The 18283-nt window shown below is 46.6% G+C and overlaps 1 protein-coding gene and 1 long non-coding RNA gene across 6 annotated transcripts in view; both read left to right on the top strand.

Moving 5' to 3' along the window:
- Positions 1-18283, top strand: part of LOC142575591 (rap guanine nucleotide exchange factor 2-like) — a 716743-nt gene that overhangs the window by 511088 nt on the left and 187372 nt on the right. The window lies entirely within an intron of this gene.
- On the top strand, positions 4728-12368 carry LOC142575626 (uncharacterized). Its single transcript, XR_012826692.1, has 3 exons — positions 4728-5093; positions 6221-6311; positions 12121-12368. It is a non-coding gene; the product is annotated as an uncharacterized LOC142575626 (long non-coding RNA).

Raw genomic sequence — 18283 nt, 5'->3', positions numbered from 1 at the left:
CAGCCGCACAACAGCGGTTTTTAAACACTCGGTCCTCCCCCGATACCCAGGTGACGGAAACGGCCGTCCAAGCACCGTAGGCGAGTTGACCAGGCACTGTAGGGGAGACGAAGCACCGTAGGGGAGTTGACGAGGCACCGTAGCTAGGGGAGACGAACCGGCGCCGTACGGGCATTTATTCCCCGAACTGCAGCGCGCCCGCCGGCCGCCCATTGTCTGGCGTCTTGGTCGGCGCGTGGGAAGGGGTGTCAGTAGACGTTCCCGCTGCTCAGTAACAATAGTTGGTCCGCCGAGCCCGTTTAGTCATAATGGCGACTTCGTCAAACTCTGCTCCAGCGACAGAGAGTCGAGGACGCACGTATTGTTGTTCACACACAGTCGACTTAGTCACGCCGTGGCTAGAGGTGTGCGGCGACGCTCCAGGAAAGTTGCCGCCACAGTTGCAATTGGGCGGCAAAACTTGCACTGCAGCTGGCCGTTCTTAACACTGTCCGTCATGGTATAATATGCCCGTCTGTCGACTTCAGCAGCAACTAAAGTTGCTTCCTGCGTCCGAGCAATTGAACTTTCGACGCCGATGACGCTTCAGACTGCAGCCTGCCTAAGATACTTATGTTTTATATAGGGTTTTCATGGGTGGAGCACCATCTGATGTTCAATTCGAATGGTAGATCCAGATCAAGTTTTTCCGCTCTGTATGGTGCAATCCTATTCCAAAGTCAGAATGGGAGCGTGAGTTGTGTGTTCCAATGGCAGACTGGGACCAGCCGCGGATTGTTGATCGCTCTGTGGAGCAATATTTGCTCCGCTGAAATCGGCAGATTTGAACGGAAGTTCGCCGTGACGTGTTTTCTTCACCCACCTCCGCTTCCTGTCACGGTCGCCTGCTTCCGGTCGCGGGCTGCTATGGACGACATGGAAAGCATGGACGCTGCGTCGCGCCGTACGATTTTATTCCTGCCCCTAGATAGTGACATCTGTCTGACATTTGTTCCTACTCCTAGTGACGCATTGAATGCTGTGGTGATCCGGATGGATGGATGGATGGATGGAAAACTTTATTTGGTCCTGCAAGTAGTGATAATCAACCATCCATCCGGACCGCTGCCACGTCGGGAGCGGTCCGGATGGATGGATGAATGCTATAAGTGTCCACTTTGAAACCGGGTGGTGAGTCGCGCTCCAAGCACTCATTCTCTTATATATTCCACATCTAGCCTAGCGTTATATATTCCACATCTAGCCTAGCGCCCTCTCACCTGATTCCACCGTACTATGTGCCCCCGCGGAAGCGAACGCATTCCGTTCGCAGATTTGGTGAGAGCGATTTCAGTCTGGAGTGACGCGCTCCGTTCGTGATCCGGCCTGGCGCTCGCGATCTGCCATTGGAATTCAACATATGGTATTTTTTTTTCTTCTTTCAAGCCTTGGTGGGGGAGGGGGCGCACACATCCGCTGTTTGGCGGCTGCTCTGAGTGTTCCGCGGCGTTCAGGCTGCCCTTGCTTTTCAGAAGCGAAATGTAAGCCGCCGATGTGGTTTCAAAGATGTCCTGGTATACACCTTTGATGGAATGTGCAGTGTCATTAGTCTCCAATGGCTTGCCTCCCTTCTCGTCATTGCCAGCTCACTTAATTGTGCTAAACATGCGTTTAGATGCAGATAAACGTCCGACGTGCACGGACAGCCATGTCTTTTTTTCTTTTTTCTCTAAACACCCGCTTTCTCCTAGTCATTTCTGCAGGAGCTCTCTCTCTCTCTCCCTTCGTGCGAGGTAACGTGCCAATGAGCAGGTTTCATTTTCAGTGGCGCAACCGACGCAGTAATATGCGCCGGTTGTTTTGAAGAGTCCAAACACACGGCGCGAATATTTTGTTGGTTCCGATAAACACCACGTGCCTATAGCATTTTCCATCGACTTGATCCGCGCGCATCACAATACTTTGCGTGATGTCATCGTATCCCCCCTCCCCACCCTTAGCGAAAAGTTACTCATCGGTTCTTCGCGAAGCGGGAAATGTTGAAACGGCGGCTTGTAATCAAAAGGCTGTTATTGCGTCTCGCCGGAAGAAAAAAAAGATGTCTGCAGCATATTGAGTCAGTGCCAACGAAACGAAGGAAATAGCATGTGACCGCGTTGGCTGTACCAAGAACGGGTCAGGGCGCGTGACTGCGCCCTCACAAATTTTCGTGGGGTGGTGCGAGCTTAGCACGCATCGAATAACAAACCACGCATGATTATGGAGTGGAACGTACACAGTAAAATAATTTACACCCTTGATGGTGAGAATTGCGAGTCATAACACCCTTGAAGGGTGTTTTCATTCTAGAAATATCCCATCATCATGACTTCTTGCGAAGCGTAGGGCAGTTCTAGATGTCATAACACCCTTTTACCCTGACTGACTAAGGATATTGGGGGTGGGTGCAAGGGTGTTTTTGTTTATTTTTATTACATTCACAAACATACAGTTGTACAAAGAGACAGCGTGTCCCACGGCACTACAAACCAGTGGCGGATCCAGTAGCGGGCCCTCCCCTCCCCTACGCCAACGCCTTTCCCCCGAGACATGTCGGACTTTCAATGCCGACAAAACTCCTGAAGAGAGTTCTCCACTGTTTCACTGTCTCTTTTGATGAGCCATTTTAAGTATGTCCCGCGAAAAACCTGTTGCTGAAGCACTACTATTATGTCATAGTGGGCTAAGTGGCACACAGTTCTCAAATGTCATTACGCACAAATTCCGCGGGATCCAAAAGCACGCACATAATTTTTCTAGTATTGAATATTTAACCAAAAAGAAAAATGTTCAAAACGTTTTCAGCAAGGCAGAACAAGTGCAGCTCTTGCTTGTGGGACGCCAGCAATCCAGCGAAATAAATAGGCCACGTGACAGCATGCAGCTGGACGCGCCACAATCGCTCCAAAGCAATGCGGTCGCCTAGGTTTCTTTCAAGCACAACGAAACAGGCAGCAAAGGGGGCGACGAACCCTACTCGGACAAAAGATACGCCGATTCGGGAAGATTTGACCCCACCTGAGATTCTTTCGCGGAATCAATAACCCCAATTCGTTCTGCTTCTCTGACGTTTGAAAACAAGGTAGCTTCGTAGGCAAACTTGAGCCTTCTCACCCACCACAATGCTTTGATCAAGCAGCCTCTACAAAAAGAGCCGTGCAAAACGCTCATGGCTTCGCGTCTGCGTCAATTTACGAAGCTCGCTGTACAAGAAGAAACTATTAAGTTTGTAGTTGTATAGGAAAGAAAAGTTCTACTGGCTTACAAACAGCTGCCAGAACGCAGTGCTCAAAAAGAAAGGGAGGGAAATGTGAGAAAGTATAGAGAACCAACGTACAATTTGCGATGCATACAGTATTTGCCACACCGACTAACAGCGCTATTTACTCAAATATTTCCCCTCCCAAATCGGAGACAGTATTATTGCCTGCATGGATAGGACATTGAGCCAATCATTATAGATAGAATGAGATTCCAGAAATTGGCGGGGCATTTGCAGACCCATCTTTGTTCGCGGAACAGTGGCGAGGCATTTTTCAAGTATGCGCGCGATTGTCCACCTGCGAGATGTCTTGGCATATGCAGACCTGCGCGAGGCTCGCCCGTCTCCCCTCGCGAGACGGGGAGGACAGGTGCACATGCTGAATACGGGAAACACTTTGTAGAATGAAATTGAATTCTGTCAAAACACCAGAGCTCTGGATGACAGGTTACGGTGTGCACAGAGGCGTTCTGCTAGATGTTAAAGCGAAGCTTTCTATGCCTCCTCCCTTATAATTTCCAATTCTGCTGCTCCTGCTGTCACTGCCTTGCCAGTCGCGGCGGTGGGTGGTTTAAGATCGTGCATAATGTACATGAGAGGGACTCAGGGAAGGCGTGTGCGAGCCCTTTTAGCGAGAACTCCGTGGGCATCGCTACAATACTCTCTGAACCCCTTTGGCCGTCATAATGCCCACTACTAAACATGGCAACAGTTGCGGGCAAACAATAATAATTTTACTTCAAGGTATGAAAGGGCACGTTTCTGCTATTTCTAAAAAGTAAGCACCGCGCAATTTTCTGCACGTGGATCACTGACTCAGGGCATGCATAGACGCAAAGCCGCACTAAAGCACCGCAGCGTCAAGACGACAACACGCAAACGGCTGTTCGGCAAATCAACGCTTCAGCCCCGATGCGACGCGCTCGTGTAAGGGAATTAGAGCGTTAATTTTCACGTAAGCTACGAAAAATGGCGCACAACAGCGCCTCGAGCAAGCACGTCTTTCTGTATTATAACATTCAACATCACATCACGACTGTGGTAGGCCGTCAACATCACCGCCAAATATCGTCAGTGAACGCAAATGGAACAGCAAGCTGCGCTTATGTCGATTCCCACAGTGCGTGGGATCTGCCTCTGTTGTTTATAATAATAATAATAATAATAATAATAATAATAATAATAATAATAATAATAATAATAATAATAATAATAATAATAATAATTGCTTAGAGGTAGCGTAAAATAAATAGCCTCGAAAGTAATATACACACGTAGTTTAACAGAATATATGTATTTATGCCTTGAAAACGAAACCGAAATTGCAATAACTTCGACCGACGGGTGTCGCCGCGATCGCTGCTGAATTCTCGCGGCGGGCCGCCGGGTGCACATGTGTGTGTTCTCCGTGACAGTCTTGAAGTTGTGAGTAATTAGATTGTTTTCGCTACGTTTAGGTTGCACCACCTCGTTGTTTTCGTGTACTTTTGTGCTCATCGACGCGAAGGGAGCATCTGGACTGAAGGCGACGCGATTATGCGTGAGAAGGAAAGGCAGTAGCGGCCTGCATCGGTGTTTCTTTGTGACAGTGCGTTTACTATGCCTACGACGGCCGTCATTCGTGGTCAACGAGAAAACATCTTCCATTCAGCCTGGACAGTGATGAAGTGGACTTTTTTTTCGGCGGAATCCATCGTCATCATCGTCCATCCACTACGTAAACGAAATGGCGTGCCCAGAGTACACATCGTGACAGCGCTCCGCCTTCAAACCGAGGGCCTTTTGCAAGGCGCATGGACGGCTCATATGAAAGGTACATACGTGGTCACATTCAGCGTCGCGTTCTTATGGTGCGTCATTGTGGTAGTAATTTTCGCGTAATTTCTTTAAAGGACAGCACAAGGTGTGTTGGATGCGAGTGTAGTATGTGTACTTCAGGCGGAGCCTACGGGCACCGAACGTGAAAAAGAAATGAAAATATATCGGATGTTTCATTGTTCGTGTGTCCTCAACTAATTGTGACAGCACATAGAGTTGTAGAGAATTAAGTACTGTTACGCGTCAGTATACGGCGCAGGCAGGTAAATAATACTTTGGTTTGGCTAATTCATTCTGTTGCCTAAGATGGGCGCATACTTATACCGGTGTCACACGGCCACTTTCGATCACGATTGAGCCTGTTCTGGATTGAAATTTTCGACCGCGATTGGCTCCCGTCCGCAGATTCAGCAAGGAAGCCGAACGTGGCCAGATATTCGATCCCAGTCAGGATCGATCGCGGCCAAAAGTGTGCAGTGTGACAACCGTATTAAATGTCGCTTGTGTACTTGCACTCGTTTTGTTCTTATTTTTTATTTTTTGTCCCAGGTCACGTGGTAGGTAATGACGCAGGTAGCTTGCAATGCTTGTGCTTTCATCGCTAGAACTAATACAAAAGAACCACAACCATCCCGGCTATGTGGTTATCCTTCGTTTTCAGTTGTACTCGTTTGTTCTAGAAGCTTTCGTGCCGTTGCGGATGAACGCGTGGTTGCGCCATTTGTTTATTAATTTATCTTTTCGTATAAATAAGTACACCGAGCCTGATCATATTTTTCTCGACCTTGAACTCGTTTTTTTGGTTTCACGCACGCATGCTTATTACTACTACTACTTGTTTTCTTGTTGTACGACTGAACCTTGCCTAAGGCGTCCTGTCAGTGGTCGACAGTATTTCTGAAATGAACTGCACTGAACATCCTACGGCTATTCTATGTTTCACTACCTTATTCTAATGTCTAGTTATAAAGCGTATGGTTATTGTAACTATTCTTGGCTTGTATATATGTATGTATTAGGCTGGTAAATGCTTAATTGTGTTTGCAGTTTTGAGAGGTTCTTTTATTAAGTGGTCAATCTCGAGTGGTATTAATGGTGAGTTGTTTTCTTGTGCCCATGCAGTTAGTCAGCATGAAGCAATTGCATGGGAACCGGCTGATTGTCTTGGGCCTACACATTGCTCAAAAGGCAGTGAAGATGTCTGAGCCGACAGGTATACTTTTTTCATCACAATTGGCCTACATATTTTTTCCACAGGAGGATGAAGACCTCTCCCAGTGAGCTCCAATTACCTCTGTCTTGCGCTAGCTGATTCGAAGTGAAGCCTGCAAATTTCCTGACTTCATCATATAGTCTAATTCTCTACCGTCCTTGACTACCCTTGTCCTCGCTTGGCATCCGTTCTGTAACTCGAATGTGCCACCGGTTATCTGCCGTATGCATTACATGGTTGAAGAAGGCACTTGGGCTAGTTGGTGCTCATCGCAGACTCTAGACATCAATAACTGGCGTGAAAAAGACGACAACATAAAGAAGCACATAAGACAAAACTCTAGACTTCAACTGAAATTTTTGCTGCACAGAAACATGGGATGCACAGAATGTCGACCGACGGAAACAACACAGGAGCTATCGGAACAAATTGATGAACAGGTTAATTTAACATACGAACACTCTTGGTAAGAGCCAGGGACGGCTGCTCACACACCTGTTCCCCACTTTCTTTATGCAAAGTGGTTCGTATATTTCCCTATGAACCTGCTTCTGGAGCTGCCTGAGCGCACGATTGCTTTGAAACTGCTTGGTGCATGAGCACGTATGGCGATAATTGGCCAGGTGGCCACTAGCCACTAAGGCACTGAAAGGAGCCCTATGTTCCCTCAAGTCAAACAGGTCGGTGTTTAAAAGACTGCTTCGGGGAACCAAGATAGGGCAGCTGCCAGTGGCTGGTGGCCATCTGGCCAATCATTGCTGTAGGTGCTCATGCACTGAGCAGTTTCAAAGCGCTCATCTGCCCATGCGGCTCTAGAGGCAGGTCGACATGAAAATATTCGAAGCTGTTTGCATCAAAAAGTGGGTGATTGGTGTGTAAGCACCCCTTCCCTGGCTCTCACCAAAAAGAGTGTTCGTATCTCGAAATGAACCTATCCATCAATTTGCTCCAATACCTCCTTTGTCAGACAGGGAAAGGGAAAGATGAATGTTGCTTCCATCCGTCGAGGTCGCATCCCCTGAATCCTATGTTTCTGTCTAGCCAAAATTTCAGTTGAAGCCTAGAGCTCTGTCGTGTGTGCTTCTAGCTGTTGTCCGCTGTTTTTTTCGCGCTAGTTAATGATGTCTCAAGTCTGCACTACATAGCCTGACCAGCTCCCTTCTTTACTCGTTATGTAAGCTAGGATATCAGCTCCTTCGTCTGCTTTCTGAACCACGCTGCTCTCTTCCTGTTTCTGCTGCCATCAGGATGGGAGCAGACATGACAAATGAAACTGAGTGTCATTTAGACAGAGGAGCAGTGAGACTTCCTGTGCTTTACCTTTTGTTGTTGTACATGAATGTTGAAATTGCACCAACACATCTTTTTCCACCTTGTGATTTTCCCATAGCTGTGACAAATGAATATATAGGCTTTAAGAAACTAAAAATGCAGTTTGCCTAAGAAAAAGAATACTTTTGCACTTAAAGGTAATGTGTATGATGCTCTAACTCCTTTGATGTATGTGCCTTTAGAGGTGTTGATGTTGTTTTCATTTCTTTCGGTAAGCTTTACTTGATGGGCATGACTTTATATAAAGAAATAAGTTCAGAAGAAACCATAATACCTGACAGGCAGAATTGTCGAGGTTGAGAGCGAAGTTTTCTTTCATGACATTTTTTTCAGGCTGTACTAGTTGACCGATGATGTTCAACAGTGCGGACTTGTACAAAGGACGTCGAAAGTGGTGAGAAATGGAGAAAAATGCTATCGCCTCTTTCTCCATCCTTTGTCGAGTTCACATTGTCGAACGTCATCGACCAATACCAACTAGCCTGTTTGCGTACCTGTACTAGTTGAGCCATTTCTACTATGGTACTGTAAACCGAATGTGATAAATTCAAAATTGGTGCCTTTTCTATCTTTGTACAAGTAAGTGTTTCATATAATAGTTTAAGGCATTATGGTTGATGTCATGTTTTGACACCACCATAACCTCATAAAATATCTTCATGCGTGCGAAAGGTGCCTCTTGTACAAGTTGCGTGCTGGCCTGATATGGAGAACAAACCTGGCAGGAGGTAGAGCACATGCTGTATTGTAAACAAGACGCACGATTGCATTTACTTGGCAGTTATCGCAATGTTTTCTGATATTTACCTGCAGGAACATTAGTTATCTCAGCTGCTAAGGACACTGGTAAAGATACATCACTAGATACTGGGTGCAGAAAGAAAATCTGATTTTGCAGTACTATTGAAGTCATGCAACGTTATGTCTAGCCAAACTGGCAGGGATGCTAGCTGTTAAAAACAAAGGGCTGATTTCAAGAAAATTTCGCATTCCTAAATGTGTAAGTGAAATGCTCTATGCTTATAAGCTACAAAAGATTTCCAGGATAATCATGCTAGTTACACTGGCCATTTGCTAATTCAGTAAGCTTCACTGAAGCTTGTTTTAAAATTCACAGTGTCTTTATACAGGGTGATGATAGTAAGTTTTGTGTAATTTTTAAATATAACCTGTTGCATATAGCATAATTCTAGTCCTTGAGCAGGAATATTCAAACAGCCAGACATATCTTGCACGAGAAATCGACACGCATGTTCAACTAATTAACGAAAATCTATTAATTAGCTTTTCAATTACTTACTTCATGGCACATATAAACAAAAAGAAAGTGGCTTAACCGAGGGGCCGATGTTTATTAATCTTATCCTAAGAAGCTAGCAAACGCTAACACCAAGGACAACTTAGGGTAAATTACTTGTGATTAGTAAATGAAATAAAGAAATTATAAATTACTGAAAATGAAAGTGGATGAAAAAACAACTTGCCACAGGTGGGGAACGGACCCACGTCTTCGCATTATGCGGGCGATGCTTTACCAATTGAACTACAACAGGTGCCTTTTCCCCATCCACTTTATTCGGTATTTCTATTTCCTAGTAGAACTCTAGGAGTGTTTGCCAGCGCCACCACATATATGAAGCACATATTGTAATTTACGAATCATAGCCAGTGAGATTACAAGATGCATCAACTTTGGAATTGATTTCCAGAATGACCATCAAACTTGCCTTACTTACTTTTTTAACAAAATGTGCTTTCTGCACTGATGCACAAAAGTAACTGGAACACCATTGTGTAGTATTCTTTATCAGGGAATTATTCCTAAACTGGTGTCATCCTGGAAGTTCAAGCGCACACGTCTTCCAAGCTCACTGGCTACAATTCGTAAATTGCAATATGTGCAGTAAAATAATTAGTTACGAAGTGAATAGTGAATTTTTTTAATTAGTCGAACATGTGTTTAGATTTCTCATGCTAGTGATGTCCACCTCTTCAAATAATCTAGCTCAAGGACAAGAATTATGCCATCTGCCACAGGAAATTTTTTAAAATTCCATAAAACTTAAAAATGATCACCCTGTACAATGCTACTACAGTGCTAAACAGCCAGCAGCCTAATCATCACATTTAAGAATGCTGTAACAACACCGACAAGTGCACTAAAGTTTTCTGCGCTTCACAGATGAAAGATGTTGGCCATTAGAATGTTTGATCTTAGTGTAACTTACAATCAAATAACCAGCAAGATCAAGTGAAAGCAGATGACAAACTTCATGCATGAAAGGCTTTAACTGTGCTTTGATTAAAATAGCTAAACTTCTGTAAAGCATGATGCATTCACTGTGTTGTTCCAGTTCAAAGCATCTAAATGATCAGATGCTAAAGAGTTCTTGCTTGGAAGATCTTTAGTGAAAACCTCTGTAATAAAAATACCAGCAGGATTATGTGCTTGCTTAGTGGAGATGTCTTAAGATGATGTAAAAAGGTGTAGGTAGGGCTTCTAGTAGAGATGCCAAATAGTTCTGAGAGAGGGGTTGTTACCAGCCACTGTGTAGGTCATAGATTAAGAAAAAAATAAAGGTCAGCTTAGTGATGCTTAGTATAGTGATGCATGCATTGTTTGTGATAGTGAGTATAGTGATGCTTGCATTGTTTGCCTGGGAAATCTGAAGAACAGCATCGTTTGTGCTGATGTATATTCCTGAGGAGGCAGGCAAAACAACAATGCCATGTGTTATATTAACCGATGAATGTAAGGTCATTGTTTAGGCACGTAAACCCTGCGAATTTGTTTTTGCCTTGTGGCCACCACCTCCTGTGAAATAATGGTTGGCATTTACACTATTGGTTTTGGGAACAAGGCATTAATGTCAAAGTACCTCTTGATGGTTACCCTGCAATGCATAGCGAAGCATATGTCTGTACCTTATTTTCAATATAACTTGCTTTTAGGGAAAAGTTGCAGTGAGATGATGTGGCTTCTCATTGTAAACTTATCGCATAAGACAGGATTGATATATATATCAGGAATTTATTGGACTCAACACGAGCATCTTTATTTGTGCACATTCCAAATTGTAGTTTTGGGTCAGATGTCACGCACGAAAACAAACTACCCAGCGTTATTGCTACAATATGACGGCGGTTAAGGAAGTAATGCCTCCAAACACGCTACTTTGCCAGTAGTACTGCAAACATTTTGGCTCTGTGTCATTAATGCACTGATGTTTAAGCTATAGAATGTCACTTGCCCCATCTTCCTATCTCTTCGCGTTCCAAAGTAATCGATCAATGCATGGCATCCAGTGGTGATGTCCGCTTGAAACAGCGGGCTGTAATTGAATTTCTCGCTGCAGAAGGTTCTACGCCCTTCAACATTCATTGCCATCTTACTGCAGTTTACGGGGATGCCTGTGTTGACATCAGCACTGTGCAGAAATGGACAAGGACTGTGAAAGACCAAAATCCTGCCGCATCAAATCTCCAGGATCAGCACCGAACTGGACGGCCCGCAACGGCTTCTGATGAGGATCATCAACATCAGGCAGATGAGTTGAATCGGGTCAATCGCAGGATCAAGCAACACCAGATTGCAAAAACACTCACCATTTCCATTGGTTCAGTGAACCAGATAATTAAGAAACTCCTATGTTACAAGAAGATTTGAACTTGTTGGCTATGTTTCAACTTTTTCATGTCAGTCTTCAGTTGCCGTGGCACCCAACAAGCGCAAGTCTTCTTGTAACGCAGGTCTTTAATGATGTGGCTCACTGAGCCAATGGAAATGGGGAGTGTTGTTGCAATCTGGTGTTGCTTGATCCTGCGATTGCCCTGAGTCAACTTATCTGCCTGATGTTCATGACCCTCATCAGAAGCCATTGTGGGCCGTCCATTTCGGTGCTGATCCTGGAGATTTGATGCGGCAGGATTTTGGTCTTTCACAGTCCTTGTCCACCTCTGCACAGTGCTGATGTCAACACAGGCATCCCCGTAAACTGCAGTAAGATGGCAATGAATGTTGATATGTGCACAACCTGCCGCAGTCAGAAATTCAATTACAACCTGCTGTTTCAACTGGACGTCACCACTGGATGCCATGAATTGCTCGATTACTCTGGAACGGGAAGAGATAGGAAGGTGAGGCGACATTCGATAGCATAAACATAAGTGCATCAATGATAAAGCGTTCAAAATCTTTGCAGTAATATTGGCAAAGTAGTGGGCTTGGAGGCAATAATTTCTGAATTGCCCTCATTTAATTGTGTAGCCTCTCTCTCCTACATTCATGATGTGGCAGAATAAATGCCTTATTTTTTCGAAATAACGATTTCTTGGAAGTTAGTACCATCTGTGCTTGTTTTCTTTATCGTGGTCTTCATGTGATCTTGAAATATTAAAGTGAATGATGCAGGGAAGCGCTGCTTGTCATGTTTCGTGTACTTTTCCTGACATCGAATGACAACAAATCATTTTTCAGGTAGAAAACAAGCAGATGGCTACAGTGATCAATGAAGAAATGGCTTCATCTATGATGGCTCGCCTTAGGACATTGGAATGGAGCTACACAAAGGCATCACCAGCCTCGCCTGTGCCCTGGAACATTGGTTTGAATAAGACTGTTCTTCAGTGTAGAACGACCACAAGACTTGTCACCACATACAAGGCGTAGTGCAAGCTCTAAATATTGTACAGGTGGCTAGAATAAATGACCCTCCATGCAGTCACTCTTCCTGTATCTGTGGTAAATGGACCATTTCACGCAGAACACTCACACGTTCTTATGTGTTTTCTCTCAAAGTTGCTATGCCATGCGTTTGGAAACACATTACCTATTGTATGCACTCCGTACATAACATTTCTATGTGCTAGCCTGACTGTAGACTTACAAAACATACAATGAAGTGCATGTGTACCCGCTTCAATATGCCGTAGTTCAACACCCTTATAGCAAGGGCTATTATATTGCTCATTACACCTCATAGGTGAAGGGGTAATATATTCCTGATCACACCCTTACACCCCATGGGTCGAAGGGTAATATGTTGTTCAAAACACCCTCAAGGGATAGGGTGTTATTGGAATATAGAATAACCAACATAAGGGTGTAATTGCCTATAAAACCCAGCTATTTCTAGGGTGCTAGGGGGTTAGTTATAGACACTCAAAAAAACCCTTAGGGGTGTAAATTATTTTACAGTGTAGAGTGGCTCGAAGGCGCCTCGCTTGGACAAGTCAAGGCTGGCAGTCGTCGCCGAAACCCTGCGTTCGCGCATAGCGTCGCGTTTGTGAGCGCCTATTCTTTTCGTAATGCGTGACGGACACAACTTCGTGGAACTCCAGCGGTTACGACGAGGCTACTGAGCATGTCCTCTGCGATCGCCTTACCTTCGACGACCAAAGACTTTCTCTCTTGCGCTACTTGAAAACGACGGGAGTGGACGACGGACTGCATGTGTACAGAATACAAAATGTGTGGTCTTGAGCACTATCCACACAGAAAGCAGCTATATAGAGTGCTGATACTGTTATTTAAGACAATTAAGACAACTTGGCTGTGCGACCGTCTGAATGCCCTGGGAACGCTTTGATGTCCTCCTTACAGCTTTACCAGTCAACAGCATAAAAAGCCAGGAGCAACCTGATTAACCTGTCCGCCTTAGCTCCCTCTGTGCTGTAATATTTGGCCACCGAGTGCGACCTCGCTTTGAATGACTACAAATCAGGAGAGGTTTTATTTTTTCACTCGGGAAACGATCTAATATATGGGGTATGTACCAAATCCACGGCGCACCAGTGCTGTTTTAAGAATGCAATAGAACTCCTTGTTGGCCTAGTTGGTGCTTGCTAAAAGTAATGTTTTTTGCCGCAAGTTAAAACACGCCCAAAAGGAAAAAACAAAGACAACAGGGCGGCGCTTCCAACTGATTTAATTTGGGCTGCGACCCATAAATGTATATACACATACACGCATGCGCAGGCTGTTCACAAATCTACATTATCCAGTGGTCAAACAATCTCGTTTCCGATTTGTAGAGCAAGATAGATGTATCGGTAATGCAACTTGAACCTTTCTTTTTTATATAGTAAGCTTCCATTAGCTCACGTGCTGTTTGATTTCTACTTATGCCAAGAATCTTAATCTCAGAAAAACGTGGTTTGCACATGGAGACCTTGCAGTGCGTTGCCAAATGTGCCACGCCACGTCCTCCTATATGTGTCTTCCTTTTGTGTGTGTTTTAACTTGCGGCAAAAAACATGTCTTTTAAGAATGCAGTTTAGGAGAATGCCGCGCTTGGGTTCAGTCCGAAGGAAACGAGCTCGAGAGACATTCCTCAACGAGAGGGAAGGGAAATTGCAATGGCGCCTCTTTCTTGAATCACCGGAGGGCCAGTCGGGCCACGATGCTAAAGCTGATATACCGCGTTGCTATGGATGTCTGTTTCGCAAATGCGAAGGAAAGAACGCCACACCGATAACGTCTTGGGACGCCGGCGCTCAAGTAACGACCACCTTCTTTATCGGAGCACTGTGTCGGCTGTGCTGTCAGTACGCCTAGCCTTCTGCAGCTACCGTACGTCGGGAACGTCGGGAAAAGGAAAACTTTTACGGCGCAGTCGTCGTCTTCATTACGTGTGGAGGCACCCTCTTTTTCACGCGGCGCGTTCATTTCTTTCCACTTCTGTTTAATTATGCAGTGCTCTAAGTCCAATATTAGGGGAGCGCTTCCGCATTTTAATGTCCAGGTGGAATCCCGAAGGCCCAGTTTCATCTGCCCGTTTCCTTTGTTTCTTCGTTCGAGGCAGCGCTGGATCGAACTGCACCTCGCGACTCGTACGCGCTGCGGCGAAGCGACCCTTACGTGGTCCGTAAGAAGGCGTCAGCTCGGTTGCGCGCGCTGCGTTTCGGACGTAGCCGCCGCCGCGCCGATCGAGATACCCATCTCCTCGACGCCGTCTCATCGCCGCCCAAGCTCGTGCATTCCTTTCACTCTCACGCTGCGGGCGCGTCGGTGCCTTCTGGCCGCTCGCTGGCTCCTTTATCGATGGCTCATTGGTTTTGTTTCTTGGCTGCCGCGGGCTATCTGCGCACTTTTCGTTATTAGCATAACGAGGCGCGCGCGAGCGATTCACAGCCGCCGCTGGCCTCGGGATGGAATCGATGTGGAACACAAACGCGAAGACGAGCGCCTTTCTTCTCTCCATTCCGTGGGGTTCTTTTTCTCATCTTTGTTGTTGTATAGTAGATGTGGCTCTGGCAGCGTCGAGTGAACTTTACTGCCTCTTCGCGGCTCGTTTGCATCGGGCTAAAAAAAAAAGAGAAAAAAGCGCCTGCTCTTTTTGTTTACGCATCCCCTCTCCCATATAGCATACGACCTTGGTCTGCGTTTCGCAAGCCTCCTGTCCCTGCGGCTCGCAGCTTGAGAGCCGGCCGGCTGTAGCGCGGGCCGACGGTAGTACCTCGGCGTCTCTGCGTGCCTTCACGGCTGTGTAGAGGTTGCATTCCGTGAACGAGATTACTTCTCGCCCTTTCGCGTCTTCGCCGACTCTCTTCCCGCAGTTGGACCGTCTTGTTTTCGTATTAATGCGTGGCGTGGCCCACCGCCCGGCCTGCGCCCGCCCCTGTGCGGTTGAACGCGTTTCGTTCTGCGCCTTCCTTTGTTTACTGATGAGCAGCGGATAATAACGGTGGCTCGTCGCCTGCGATGAGAGGGCTCACCTTTCGTCCTCGTTTTCTTTCTCTCTTTCTTTCCTTTACTTTTTTTCAATTCTGGCTGCGTCTGCGAATCATTTCGAATACCTTGCACGCGTGTAGGCACCGCGAGCGAACCGAGATGGTCATAGCTGATAGCGCTGACCATAGTTGACGCACGAGCTATTATGCGACGTTGCAGGTTTGTTTAAGGATGTGCTGGAATAGCAAGCTTTTTGTGGTGGCGTTGATAATGAGCTGTTTAGGACGCCTGGCGTAGTACACAATTTATTTAAGCGCTTTGGCAGCTGAAAGGAATCGATACTTCACAGTGGTTCGGCTTTTGCTGAGAGTTCGGCTCCTGTTTGGAACCCGTCGCGCTTGAAATCATCGCTTTAACTGAGAGCATGCGGAGTATGGTGAAGTTCGCACTTTTGTTTGCGTTCGTGTTTGGTGAAACATCGCGAAGTAAGCCTGCATTTGTAGCGTAAAAGAAAAAGCGAGAAATAGCGAAAAAAGAAGCAGAGACGAACATTTTCTTTTTTGGGGGGGAGGGGGGGGAAGGGTTGCTATGCGCATGTTCCAGGCCGTGCGATTGTGATGGTCGCTTGCATCGCACATAATCTGAACTATGCAGATCGACACACATTTCTGTCTTACTGCCGCAGCAGTTGAAAGGTTGGAGTTACGTTTGCTGTGCCCAGCTTTTCCGTTACACCGTCGTCATCATGCCACCTCGTCGTACTTTAGCTTCGTGCTCGCCATGTGTACGGCCAAACAAAGCAAGTCATTGCCCCTCACCGCCACTGGGAAATTAACTGGTGTCCCTAACGTCATTCTTCAAGAGTCGCGCAAAACGAGAGACAAGGTAAAGAAGGGACGCTAGGACACGTGCGCCATGACTTCCCTCTTCGCCTTGTCCCTCGATCTACGTACGCGCTCTTTTTCATAAAACGAACCAGTACCAACTCGCCTACTTTGCTACCATTCTGACTCAAAAGAGAATGCAGTTTCCGTTGTGCGATATTCCGATGTCGTCGCAGTAAACGAGTTCAGAGCCGGTGGAACTTAAGCCGTTAGCCTTTCGTTGGGCGGCATTTATCGTGTCGTCGTCCGCGGGCAGAAATGTGGGCAGATCCCGGAGGCAGTGCAATATATACTGGGCTTCTACCGCGGCGGAGGTGAAGCAGCCTTTCAAGCACTTAGCAAAGTGAAGGGAAAAGTGCGTGCATTCTTTGAAATAACGCATACAACATACATAACAGCATTCATTTCAGTAAAGAACAAGCACCAAAACAAGCATCCTAATCACATAATTGACGCTAAGGCGCTCCTTATAAAAATGTGAACCACGTATCGCTCCCCGCATACGTTTCCCAGTAAAGATTAATGGTGCGCAAGCTGCCTCGGTGACTGCAGATTGCGACGTGGAGAGTGACGTCACTCGCCTTTCATATATAAGATAACCAGCCTAGCAACGGATTTCATTGTTCTTGCAGAACCGCTGGGGTAGGCTACGCATAGTTAGGACTCTCGAGGAGCGCAGCGTGAATACGAGGAGCGGCAAAGGGAAAAATGCAATACGACCAGCGGTGGCGTGCTGTCAAAATGACAGTTACTCCCATTACTACTATTACTCTAAATTACCATTACTCTGAAGCAGTAAAGCACTGCTTACTCCCCTCAGAAGTTTAGTGGTGGTTTTCAACCGCTTCGCTGGACATTCACTTTCGCAGGGCCGCGATGGCGAGTCACTTTTTTACTGATCAGTTCCGAAGACATCGTTTTTGTACTTCGTGTAATTGAGCGGGATGTGACCTACGTGTTTGTCTAAAAGATTTTCTTTCTTTCTTCCTTTCTTTCTTTCTTTCTTTCTTTCTTTCTTTCTTTCTTTCTTTCTTTTAGAGAGCGGGCTGTAGATCGCAATTAATGCGCTAAGCTTTGGTACAGTGCTGCGCGCAAGGACTTCAGAGTTGTTTTTTTTCTTCCGCATCTTAGGAAGGTGGTCCTGTCGCGTAGCAAGCCATTTCAAAGGATCAGGAAAAAGTAATTAGAAGGAGGAGAAGAGAGAGAGAGCAGCCTTCATTGCCGTGCGTCGCCATCTGTCTTCCGGCGCGTTCTAACCTTGGTCCTGGAGTCGGTGCCTCGGCGCCTCGCCTCTTCCTCGGCCATTCTTCTTGCTCCTCCTCCGCCTCGGAATGCCGCGCGGGCCGGCGTCGGAATGCGTGTTTTCGGGCTCCCTCCCCCGCTTCTCGAACACAGACGCGAAGGCGACGACTGCATGCGCTCGCGGGGCGAGCTCAGCCGCAGTGGAGGGCGCTGCTTTGTCTGCACGCACGTGCAGCGCGCGTCGGCGGCTCCAGAACAAAATGCTTCTTGTACGACCCTGTCTAGCCAGCAGATCCGTGAGGCTCAATTTCACAGAGGATTAGGTGTTCGCATTTTACGGGATCGGCCACAACCTGCCGGCTAGCCGAGCTGTTCAAGGCGCCGGCTTATCGCAGTTCCTTTTTTTCACGCCCTGTTATTCGCGCGGTCGTCAACCAGCCAGCCCAATTGCCGTACGCTTCTACGCTACAACTGTGCGTAAAAGGATACGCCGACCGATGGTCATGGTGTACGTATTAGCGACGGCGGCCGGCCAATGGCACACAACGACAGACGAACTAAAAGCTTCGCGAATTGGGCCACGGATACGCACAGACAGCTTTTCAAGTTTGGCGCGCGAGATATTGCTGACGCCCTACTCGTGCTGAAACTGCGCGGAATGACGCAGCTGTGCAACACTGGATGCAAGCTGGATGCGTACGGCGTTGTGCCTCTTAGACGATCAGCATCTGCCGGCACGAATTTCGCAACACCGACTTCGCCCTGAATCGCATCACAAGGCAGGGCAGACGTTGCCGCGCTTCCTGCAATCAACCAGCGCGTGCGAATGGCCGTAGCGCTTC

This window comes from Dermacentor variabilis, chromosome 1 (assembly GCF_050947875.1).
Source record: "Dermacentor variabilis isolate Ectoservices chromosome 1, ASM5094787v1, whole genome shotgun sequence".
Lineage (NCBI taxonomy): Eukaryota > Metazoa > Arthropoda > Arachnida > Ixodida > Ixodidae > Dermacentor > Dermacentor variabilis.
The sequence above is the reverse complement of the archived record's forward strand: the minus strand, read 5'-3'. Positions and strand labels throughout refer to the sequence as shown.